The sequence below is a fragment of the Mustela putorius genome, unplaced genomic scaffold (genome assembly GCF_011764305.1).
Source record: "Mustela putorius furo isolate JIRA1106 unplaced genomic scaffold, ASM1176430v1.1 tig00000228_pilon_pilon_pilon, whole genome shotgun sequence".
Lineage (NCBI taxonomy): Eukaryota > Metazoa > Chordata > Mammalia > Carnivora > Mustelidae > Mustela > Mustela putorius.
Window position 1 is genome coordinate 7,311,486 of NW_025421322.1, and position 11,691 is coordinate 7,323,176.

Sequence of the window (11,691 nt, forward strand, 5' to 3'; positions counted from 1 at the left end):
CCTCCTGTGTAAATGTGGAAACTTCTCTCTTCCTCCCTCCCTCCCCATCCCCCATCCCAACTGCCTGTTTGTATGTGGGCGTAAATTGGGGGCTTGGCACTCAATTAGAGAAGCTGGCCAGGTCAGTGCTCTGGTGTGCAGTGAGACTACAGCCAGATAACTTGCTGACGTGTCTGTTACTAATGCTGATGACTAAAGGGTGAAAAAAATGTTTTTCAAATCTGGTGCATCAGTGGGCCAAGAGAAATGATATTTTTTCACACCCCTCATGGGACTAGACCACTGAAGGGTTTTATAAGCACTTGTTGGCAGACTGGAAAACACAGCCAGGTAACTCTCAGAGGGGACAGGAGCTATGCAGGGGACAGGGTGGAAAGTAGTAGCTGAAGGGGAGGAAGTGGAAGAGGCAGAGGCTGAAGCGTGGAGTTGGGACCTGGGGCAAGGACAGGGGGCCTGGTCCAGTGAGGTCCTAGGAGCTTAGAGAGAGTGGGATGCGATGGCCGATGGCTGTAGGAAGGCCTGGGGGCATCACTAGAAAAGGTGAAACTGCAAGGGGACACAGGACAAATAAACATCCAGGGAAGAGAAACTTCCAAAACATTTGTGATCCCTTACTAACTGCCAGGCAATATGGTGGGTAACTGTCAGAGACTTTCGGCTAAAAAACTCTAACCCATCCCATTTGTGTAAGAAGAGCCTGTACTGGCCAACCATGGTGATTGGAATTTCCACAATTAATCAAGCCATTTGATTACGGCAATATTTCCCAACCTGTACCCAAGGCACAAGGACCTTGAATTCATGACCATGAACTTGCACGAAGAAAACATTTTTATCTTTATATTCATTCTCATCAAACTGAAAGCTTAATTATGAATGTAGTCAACAAAGCTTAACACTGCCTAAGACTTTGTCATCAATAGAAATTGTAGATATTTTCAAGTTGCTATGAATATTTCAAAATGTTGCTTATACTCCCTATACTTTAAAATGAAGAAAACAACTAAACATGCCTCTAGATTTTGTTTTCTAGTATATTAATAAAGAAGAACACGTGACTCTTGCACCTTTTAGAACATATTTGAGAGCAGTATTTCAATACAATTGGTTTCCTTTTGATTTTATGAATTTAAAACCATTATTCTGAAAAGGAATCCATGGAAGGGGGAAAAAAAAAAGTAATGAAGGCATTGAAAGTCACAGACAAAGGCTCACATGAGTAATTGCTACCGGTTTCCTCTTACAGTCACTGGAAGAGCTTCATCCCCTCCCCCACCCCACCAAGAAAAGATACAACAGAAAAGGTGACTATTGATGAAGGGAAAAAGAGGAGAAAGACCTGCTTCAGAGGACAGAGCTGGATGTTAGCCCCACACCTGGGGAATCTTCAGCACGCTGGGAGAACATGCTTCACAAAACAGAAAGCCTGAATATCTGTTACCACAACAAACAAACAAACTTCTTTGCAGAGTGATGTGGGTTGAAGGATGGGTCAGCCAAAACGTGGGTGTTTGTTAAAAATATAGATTTTCAGGCCTCGAGTTGAGCCTTAGGAATCTGTATTTTTAACCAGCACCCCAGGAGATTTGGGGATAAAAACCTAATCCAGGAGTCTTGACTATATAAGAATGTTGGGATAGAAGAGAATGCTGTAGCTTTCCAGGGAACAACTCAGATGTCCTTGACCGGCTAATTTATACCTGACATCCCAAGAGACGGAGATTGCATCCCTGTGTGTTATAATTCAGGCCCCTACTTGGGCAAGGGGACCTTCCCCCTCCAGGATTTTTGAATCCTCTGTCATTCATTAATGTATGGTGCCAAATTTTTCAAAGCACCAGGTTGATAGGGCTTTTCTTGGACTAAATGAATCTTTTTAAGTTGCTCTAAATTCTAACTCTGCTTCCTATCTCAGTTTTATAAAGGGTGAAATATTTACTTATTATCAAATCCTTATTATGTAAATCATAACGTCCTAACCTTGGTGTGACTGAATGCAGTTTGGGATTTGGGGGGAAGTTCTGAGGAGTAAATCCACAGTATGTTTTGGAGTGAGATTTAAATTGCTAATTTCTTTCCTAGAGTTGGAATGTGAGTAAGCCTTGTCCCAGACTTAGCATGCAAACCACGTAGTTAACATTCCTATGTAGTAATGGGTCTCTTAAGTTGTGTTTTGGTTTGAGAAACAGCAAGAGTAAATACAGCACTAGGGGAAAACTTTGTCGTTGATTTTAAAAGGGATAAAAACTTATGAGGAGCTCTTGCCCACCAGAAAAGAGCTTTCTCTTTAGTCTGCCATATGATTTTATTCCTCTAATCATCTTGGAAAGAACTTTTTCCCTAATGCTATTTGACTTCTGCATTTTGGTGCCTAGAACAAGGAAGTGAAGAGCGCTCTCTCTCTCTCTCTCTCTCTCTCTCTCACACACACACACACACAAAACATAAAGAACAAGCATATCACTGCATATATGTGATTTGGAACAATGACACAATTATTTGCCTAAGACTCAGAAAGTTGCGCTGCGTACGCTGTGAGGAACCAGAACTGGGTCTCTCCTTTCCCAAGCCCAACGGTAATCTTAGGCACTCCCCCCACATTCATTCTGTTTTGAGCAGACAAGACATGACGTTTTGACCGGAAGCAAAATCTCATTGAGACATTTCAATGGTGTAATTAGTGACAATTCAGCTGATTTGTATTGGGCACCTTCCACACATATACCAGGGTCTGGGCCCAGCCCTGCTCGTGGACTCCTCATAGGAACTCCATTAGGTAGATTTTACCATCCACATTTTATAAGTGGCTGACACAGAGTAAGCATCCATTGAAGAGTACTTACTGTTTTATTTATTTTTATTTATTTTAAAGATTTTATTTATCCATTTGACAGAAAGAGACACAGCGAGAGGTCACACAAGCAGGGGGGAATGGGAGAGGGAGAAGCAGGCCTCCTGCTGAGCAGAGAGCCTGGGAGGGGGAGTGCTTGATCCCAGGACCCCGGGGATCAAGACCTGAGCTGAAGGCAGACGCTTAACAACTGAGTCACCCAGGAGCCCCTGAAGAGTACTTACTGTTTTAAATCATTGTTATCACTTTCATGAATAACTTCCATATGAGGTAACCAGAACACTTCCAGACTCTTACTTGGGCCTTGGTAAATTTAGGCCCAGTTTTGCTAGCGGGAGACAGGGAGAAGCCAAAGGGGAGTCTAGTGTATACCCAAGGCTGAAGGGAGGAAAATGTACGTACATTTTCCACGTACAAGGAGTACATGGAAAATGAGGAGCACATTTGCATGTCTGGATTGAAGAGTTTGGAGAGAGGCATGTTTGGAGCCATGCCTGGAAAGATAACTTGGGTCTCCTTTTGAAACCTTCCTAGGCCTGGGGGTTTGGACATGAATTTAAAGGCAGTGGGAACTCACTGAAGATTTCTGACTTGGGAAGCTGTTTTGGAGTATGTGGGAAGGACTGGGGACCAGGCAGGGGGAAGGCACAGAGAGGAGTATATTTTAGAAATACTGCAGTATTCCAGGTCTGAAGAGATAAAGTCAGAGCCTGAACCAGGATAGTGGCTGTAAGAACAGAAGGAAGGGGTATGTGTAAGAGACATTATGCAAGAGGGCTTGTTAGGACTCGAAGCCAGATGAAGATTGTGGGGAAGATGGAGAGATCAAAGAGGATCGTAATCAAGATCTTAATCTTGAAAGAGCTACAGTATCATTTCCAGATAAAGGAGATGGTGTTCAGATATAAATTGGTAGGTCTGACTTTGAACACACTGATTTTGATTAGAGTGCAATATCCAGGAGAAATTGTCTGCTAAGCAGCCACAAACTCTAGTAAGATGGGAGAAATGGAGAATGGAGAATCCATTCTTTATTTTTTTTAAACATTTTATTTATTTATTTGACAGAGAGAGATCACAAGCAGGCAGCCAGGCAGGCAGAGAGAGAGGGAAGCAGGCTCCCTGCGGGGCTCAATCCCAGAACACTGGGATCATGACCTGAATCGAAGGCAGAGGCTTAACCCACTTAGCCACCCAGGCGCCCTGAGTCCATTTTTTAGAAAGACTCATCTTTCTTCTTTTTAAAGATTTTATTTATTTATTTATTTGAGAGAGAGAGAGAGAGAGAGAGAGCGAGCAGTGAACAGGCACGGGCAGTGGGGAGAGGCAGAGGGGGAAACAGGCTCCCCGCTGAACAGAGACCCTGATGTGGGGCTCAATCTCACAACCCTGAGATCACGACCTGAGCTGAAGGCTGCTGCCTAACCGACTGAGCCACCCAGGCATCTCTGGAAAGATTCATCTTTCGTGGGTAGGGGAGGAAGGGAGCCGTTGAAGGAGAGGGAGAACAGTTTGGATATGTAAGGAAGAAAAGTGATATAGTCAACAAGTGTCAGGTAAGCCAAGCGAGGAGACAGATTCAGCTGGGGGTGGTGGTGGCCAAAGAGGACAGTGGTGGCCACTAGACATTTGTGGGAGCCACTCACCTTCTTCTGACCTTCCTGCATCTGAAAGGCATACGTGGAGGTTATAGGGGCTTAGGAGAGAGAGGGTAGCTCTGTGGAGTAAAGACTGTAAGTCTTACATTGATGTTTTTATTCCCAGCCCCACAAATAAACATCACTTGTGGTCAGTAGCACCATCTGTGAATATGGCAAGTCTATCGTTTTATTTTTCCCAGTCATTGTCAACAACATCTTGAACCATCCGGATGCAGTGGCTGCAAATACAGAAACACAGACTCAAACTGGTGTTGACAATGAATCAGAAGTGCTGAGGTAGAGTAGATGTTGCCTTTGGTTGATTAGAGGCTCAACAAAGTAACTAAGGACCCAAGTATTTCCCATTTCTCCTCTCTGCTGTCCCCAGTGGAAACTTCTTCCTTAGAAAAGTAGCAAGATGTTTGCTACGGTTCCAGATATCACAGAATCATAACTACTTGGAGGAAGGAGACCACCTTTGCCTGGACCATCCTTGGAGGAGGCAAGAAACTTGCCAAAGCATCGCAGCAGACTTCCCCTCATGCCTCATTGGCCAGAAATAGGTCATCATACCTGACACAATCTTGGTAAGGGTAATGGCATTACCTTCAGAGGAATCAGATCTATTCCTGATAATTTCCTCTGAAATACTTGACTCTACTGATGGGTCTCTGGACAAAACTAGGATTCTGTTACAAAGGAAGGAGGAGTGAACGGATCCCGAGTGGGCAACTCTTAAGTGCAGGTCACATTATCAGTCTTTAGGAGTACAAAGAAATATTTGCTTAGGGTCCCCATCTGAAAGGGCCGTTTAATGTAGTTGGTGGTAGACATTCCAAAAAACGACAGCAGATTTTTTAGTACAGTTTTGACACACAGCAGGCATTTATGAATATTTGTTGGGTACACAAATACTGCACTCTAAATGCTATATGAATAATAAAACCATGCACATAGATTCACATCTGTTATTGGACCAGTTCTAGTGCAAAGATTTAACAAATTTAATGAAGTTCTATTAAAATACGCATACACAAAGGGCACCTGGGTGGCTTAGTCAGTGAAGTATCTGACTCTTGGCTTCGTCTCAGGTCATGATCTCAGGGTCTCTGTGTCTGGTGTGGAATCTGCTTGAGATTCTCTCTCTACCTCTGCCTCGACCCCTCTCCATGCTCATGCTCACTCACTCTCTCAAAAAAAAATCAATAAAATCTTAAAACATAAAATAAAGTGCAGACAACCAAGCCACAATTCCCCAGAATTCGAAGTCCGTTTTTTTTTTTTTTTCATGGCTCCACAAACAGGTCTTTTTAACAAGAAGCCTAAGGGTTTCTAGTACAAGTTCTGTGGGTGATAGGGAGGGTAGACTGATGGGTGCGGTTGGGGTAGGTAGGCACAATTTCTTAAAAAAGCATTGAATGAATCATCAAATTAAACAGCTAGTGATTAACTTTCTGATATTTGTAAAGTGGTTGCAAGGATTTACAAAATAGTATTTTACACTTCTTATCAAAGAACCATAGGTATCAAGGGGACTTATTGTGTGACTCCTCCTTTCTGGGCCCAAACTTATTGGCTGCTGAGGAAAAGGTGAATTAAACAGTGTCTCTAAATTCCAAATTTGGAGGTATTTTTTTTATTTTAGAATACAATCACATATAATTATCAGGCTGCTTTTTAATAATGGACTGAAGATATTTGCTCATATTTATCCTTTCCCAATACCAGTCAACCAATCCCAACCCCCCACTCAACGATTTCTTTATAATTTATCAGACCCAGAGACTTACAGGTGGAGGGAGAGACTATTCTTTTCGTCTGGAATGCAAAATTTACATTTATTGGAAGAAAATCTTAGCTTGTCACCGCTCTTATTTAACGGTCTAAAGTGAAGAAATAGAGCCTAAATTCCAACCAGCAGGTTCACTCCTGCTTGCTTTCCTGTTGCTGATGTCATTTTCACTTATATCTGGTTAGTGTTTACCTCGTTTTCTTAATTCACCCTTTTATTTCTGCATTGTACTCATTCCCTTTTCTGATGTGTGTGTGTGTGTGTGTGTGTGTGTGTGTGTGTGTATAGCCTGGTTAGAGAATGCATATAATAATCCTAACTATAATGCAAATTATATAGCAAGTATGATTTCAAAGCACTCTCACTTCCATTATCTCAAACTTCCAAACTTATGAGGTGCTAATATTCATATCATGTAACAGGTTAGGAATTTAAAATTGGTCCAGGATCATACAGCTAGTAAGCAATGCAGCCAGGAAAAAAAAATTATATGCTATAGTGGATTTGGTAGTGTCATGGATTTAATTTTATAGGATTTAATTTTGTAGGATTACTTTTTAAACCCAAAAGATCATCTAATGTGGTTTTACACAGCAATAGCTATATTTGGATGCTCTTGCAGAGGTTATAAATGAGAAAACTGAGATTCAGACACAGTAGCAAGTGGCAGAGCGAGCACTACCTTTCCTGCTGCATTGAGTCCCTGCCTAACACACAATCTATCTGAGATCGTGCTTATAGCCCCCCTCCCCCTTATCTAGCCCATGCTTATTCTTGATAAATCACAAAACTTTCATGTTCTCCAGTTACCAAGAGTATTTTGTCAGATGTTAATTTGTGTTTGACATACTATTTCCCTCCTCCACACAGTGCTATTAACTGTACTTTTCAAAGTCCATCCTCACTCTGTTTGAGGATCCCTACTTTGGAATCCAGGTCCCACGTCATGGGTGCCTTTTCTGCTATAAAGTTCAGGACCAGAGTCCTGTTGCTGAACTTCAGGGGTGATGTGGGAAGACCCAGGTGGGTGGCTGGACACACAGTGGGTTGCACACAGAAGAGGACACTGAGTTTAGGACACCCAAGTCTTTCATACTGGATGGCATAAAAGCTTACTTAGACAAATGTACCATACTAATATAGAATGATAACAGTGCAAACTGAGTGTTCCTGGAAACTCTGCTGTCTTCACAACATTTCTATAAATCTGAAACTATTCTAAAATAAATATTTGGGTTTTTAAAAAGATTTTTTTATTAACTTATTTGACAGAGAGAGAGAGAGACAGCAGGAAAGGGAATACAAGTAGGGGGAGTGGGAGAGGGAGAAGCAGGCTTCCCACTGAGCAGGGAGCCTAATGCAGGGCTCTGCCCCAGGATCCCAGGATCATGACCTGCGTCAAAAGCAGATGCTTAACAACGGAGTTACCCAGGTACCCCAAATATGTATTTTTAAAGTTGCTTACCAAGGGGCTTCTGGGTGGCTCAGTTGGTTAAGTGCCCAACTCTTGGTTTCAGCTCAGGTCATGATCTCAGGGTTAGGAGATCAAGCCCTGTGCGGGGCTCTGCACTCAGCATGGAGTCTGCTTGAGATTCTCTCTCCCTCTTCCTCTTCCTCCTCCTCTGCCCCTCCCCTTGCTCACATGTGCTCTTTCTCTCTCAAATTAACAAATAAATAAAATATTTTAAAAATGCTTTAAATATCTTCCCCCCCTTCCATAGTTTGTATTTTGCTTTCTTTTTTTTTTTTAAGATTTTATTTATTTATTTGACAGAGAGCATGACAGATCACAAGTAGGCAGACAGGCAGGCAGAGAGAGTGGGGGAAACAGGCTACCTGCCGAGCAGAGAGCCCAACTCGGGGCTTGATCCCATGACCCTGAGATCATGACCTGAGCCGAAGGCAGAGGCTTAACTCACTAAGTCACCCAGGGGCCCCTGTAGTTTTTTTTTTCTTGAGAGTGTCTTTTGAAAGAGTAAAGGTTTTAATTTTGAAAAAAAAAAAAGCTTACCAGAACTTTGCTCTAGAGGGAGATGATATCTCTATCTTCCAATACTGTTTGTTACACAAACATCCTTAATAAGAGAGTCCAAGCGGGATGGTTGCCATGGGGGTCAGAATCTGCTAAAAAGTGTGTAACAGCTTACCTGCTGAATCAACTGGACCTGAAAATGGAGGGACAAAAAAAAGGAGAGTCCAGAACTACAGTAGAAATGCAAGAAACCCATGAAAAACACTATCTCCCAGTGATATCTACCCCTCCTTTCTACACCGTCTTGATTTCTTGTGACTGTTTTTCATAAATATGTCTGCCATTCCCTTGGCCACTCTGATCACCTAACTGACAGGGGCTGGGGTCAAATATGTTCAATATGTCTCATATAGCATCTTATTAAAGCCACTGTGAACAGCAATCCCAATGAAAGGAGACAGCCATCCTACAGCAATGGCCTCAGTCATTATCCCAGGATCTTAGAATCAACCCACCGAAAGATCACATAAACACCAGGGTCTAACTTAAGAGAAGTCCAAAGACTCTCCCAAGTTTATCCACTGGTCTTTTCCCTTTACCCAAGGCATTATTGTAGGTACAATAAGCTGTATTAACAACTGTATAGACTCTGCCTTGGTCCACGAGGAAGAAGTTTCAAGCAATTCCCCCATCAATAATATCCCTGGCCAGTTAGTTGAGGCTAAGGTCTGGGGTATTACCTGCTCAGGAGCTGGGTTTTTCTCCTTCCTGCATCACAAAATCAGTGTGTCCCATTCCAGCTGCTACCCCTTCAACTTTTCCCCAGTCATTCCCTCTCTCACCCAGACCTTTCATCTGCAAGAACCACGCAAGAAGGACAAGACATTTTTATAAACTTATAGTGATTTATTATGCCCCCACTCTAGGGAGACTTGGTGAGTGGTGTACTCAACCTAGCGGTCATTATCCTTATGATCTCTGTAACTGTTCTTTTATTGGTGGTGGTGGGGGTGAACTTCTGCTCACCCAGGACAAGTATGAGGACTAGCCATTATAAAAGGCTAGTCGTTTTATTATAAAAGGACCTGAGGCTGAGTGCCAGAATGGTAAGGAAGGGCCTCTGCCTGGAGAAGAGCTAGCAGCATAGCAACCATAGCCCTATCTGGAGTTTTTGAGGAATTAGATTTAACAATAGGGGGCAACTAAAGAAAACATGTTTATAATTATTATCAGTTTTATTTTGCATGTTTTTTCCTTCTTTTCTTTGACAGATTGGCTCCTTATAACTACTGAATGCTAACTTCTTGTGCTATTACTTTTAGACTATTGGTGTAAGTAAGATGAAAATTGAACAGATTTAGTCTGTAGCTAGCCACTTCTTTTTTTTTTCTTAGATTTTACTTATTTATTTGACAGACAGAGATCACGAGTAGGCAGAGAGCAGTCAGAGAGAGAGAGGGGGGGGAAGCAGGCTCCCCGCCAAGCAGAGAGCCTGATGTGGGGCTTGATCCCAGGACCCTGGGAACATGACCCAAGCCGAAGGCAGAGGCTTTAACCCACTGAGCCACCCAGGCACCCCTGTAGCCAGCCACTTCTTAGTACAGAACAGTAGTTGTTCAAAACTTTCCTTATATGTTATTTAAAGCCAAAATGAGCAAATTAGAAATTAATAATAAAGTGAACAAAATCTTGAAATATAGGTGAAAGGGCAGAACTCCTTTTAAGAAAAAACACATTTTTATCTTTCGACTTCTATGAATATAATTTGCTGCTCCCAAGAAGGTTTCATAACATTTCCAAGGAGATAATGACAAAGATGATAATTTCTATTAGTTCAGGGACCAGTAACACAGGGAACAGAAGAAAGGAACTGACAGATTTAATTACTCAGTGACCTCTTCCCTGCCCCTCTGTTATTAAATGTTTGAAAATCCAACCTTTCCTTTAATTGTAGAATCTATTTAATCATCTATTGGATGCTTACTGTGTACACTGCACATTCAAGACTGAGTAAAAGGTGGTCTTGGTAAAACTGAAAATTGTAATGCAAGTGAAATAACTAAATTCCATAAGAATGCCATGAGAATTCAGAGTGTAAAAGATATACAACTAAGAGACAATGCAAGAAGCTTTATGTTGCAGAGGTTAAGAGCATGGACTCATAGGCCAGACAGCTTAGGTTCAGAACTCAGATCTGCTCCTTACTAATTAGTAAAATTACATTATCACCTCATGCCTCAGTTTCCTCATATGTAAAAAGGGGTTAATAATAATATTTGCATCAAAGGGTTGTTTTGAGGTTTAAATGAATTAATCTATGCAAAGCACACAGAACAGTGCTGGGCACAAAACTAAGCACTTTAGAAGTCCAGCTTTAATTGCTGTTGTTATAGGTATGATTATGGGACTCAGAAAAAACTTTATGAATGAGGAAGTATTACAGGTGATCCTGGTTAACAGCAGGGAAGGAATGGAGATAATGTCAGACATCCTTCAGCTGACAGCCCAGCTGAGGCACCAGGAGAATGGATGTCCTAGACTCTTGCTCTGGGGATGATCAGACACAGACACTCCCCACTTGCTATTCTGAATCTACGCCAAAGGTTGCGTATGTGCACGCATCTGAATTGAAATATTCTTGAAGGATGTACCAAATTGATTTTCCCTGCTTTGTGGAATGATGGGTGATGTTCATCTTCTTCTTTTTGCTTATCTATACTTTCTTTTTTTTTTTTTAAAGATTTTATTTATTTATTTGACAGACAGAGAACACAAGTAGGCAGAGAGGCAGGCAGAGAGAGAGAGAGAGAGGAGGAAGCAGGCTCCCTGCAGAGCAGAGAGCCCGATGCGGGGCTCGATCCCAGGACCTGGGATCATGACCTGAGCCAAAGGCAGAGGCTTTAACCCACTCAGCCACCCAGGCGCCCCTTATCTATACTTTCTAATTATGAAAAATAATTAAGATCTACTAATTGTTATAATAGGAATAAACGTAATCTATTTTTAGAAAGCCATTATTCATTAAATAGTTGGCATTTGTTGATTAAAAAAAAAAACCTTTCTGTTTCTATTCTTCTCAAGCACAGGGCATGGTATATAGAAATTTGTCACTGTGACGAGTCCAGAATTCACTATGAGGCTGGCATATGGGAACCAATTTCTTAGCTGGTGAGTGAGCCTGATTGATAACCCAAAGTGGCAATGTGACTATAATTTATTACATGATTCCATTTGATTCTCTTTTTTATTTTTATTTTATTATTATTTTTTTTAAGATTTTATTTATTTGTCAGAGAGAGAGAGGGAGCAAGAGTGAGCACAGGCAGACAGAATGGCAGGCAGAGGCAGAGGGAGAAGCATGAGCAAGCAAGGCTCCTTGCTGTGGGACTCGATCCCAGGACGCTGGGATCATGACCTGAGCCAAAGGCAGCTGCTT